Below are 880 nucleotides of genomic sequence, written 5' to 3' on the forward strand. Positions count from 1 at the left end.
TTTGGACTGATCACCAACAGAGTCCAACAGACTGATCTATTGGTCTTCGACAGCTCTCCAAATTTAAAATGTAAAATCCCAGGACAGAGATCATATACAGCTCAAAGCAAATATGCAGCGCTTAAGATTAGTAACAAATACTTCAAAATCTGTGTCAAGCATTTAGTTTCAGATAAGACAAAAATTTCCTCTCATGTTTCTAATTTGGCAGGACATTAAGCACAGGCATTACTCTTAACACCTGTCGTACATTCTTAAAGTGGGCTCTGTTTCTGTTATGCACAGCAGCAGGTAAATTAAGTTTTTCCTTTTTTCCCTAAGACAACTCTAACTCTCTCTTCCTAAATAAAAAAGGCAAAACAAAACATAGAATAGAAGCCTTAAGCATTTTCACATCTTTCCCCTATTAATCTTTCTATACAGAAACAGATAATAAAAGAAGCAAGGACCTATCCTGTGGAAAAAAAGATAGTAAACAAATAATCTCTGGGGAAAAGCCTATAGCATCAAAATTCTTCTGTGAGAGATAAATGGACCATGATATGATCACTGAATAAAGCCCATGAATTTTCAGTCATCTAAGCAGACTAAGCTTTAACTGGTGTTCTTATAATTAATCTATTTCCCAACATCCTGTATTGTACATCAACTCTTTGTATTCATTTAAAATCTGACAATTTTATTAAAAAAAATGCTTATAAAATATATCGTGCCTTGAAAATGTGACTCTAGGACAATAGATCTGTCTTCACTCTCTGAATTATTCACAGACAATATCCTGTTCATCTCAATACAATTTTACTCTTACAAAAAGCAAACAATACAACTGGTTCGGGGAGCAGGGAGCTGCATCCCATCTTGTCCTAACCAGTCCGAAGCA

This window comes from Phaethon lepturus, unplaced genomic scaffold (assembly GCF_000687285.1).
Source record: "Phaethon lepturus isolate BGI_N335 unplaced genomic scaffold, ASM68728v1 scaffold17616, whole genome shotgun sequence".
Taxonomy (NCBI): Eukaryota; Metazoa; Chordata; class Aves; order Phaethontiformes; family Phaethontidae; genus Phaethon; species Phaethon lepturus.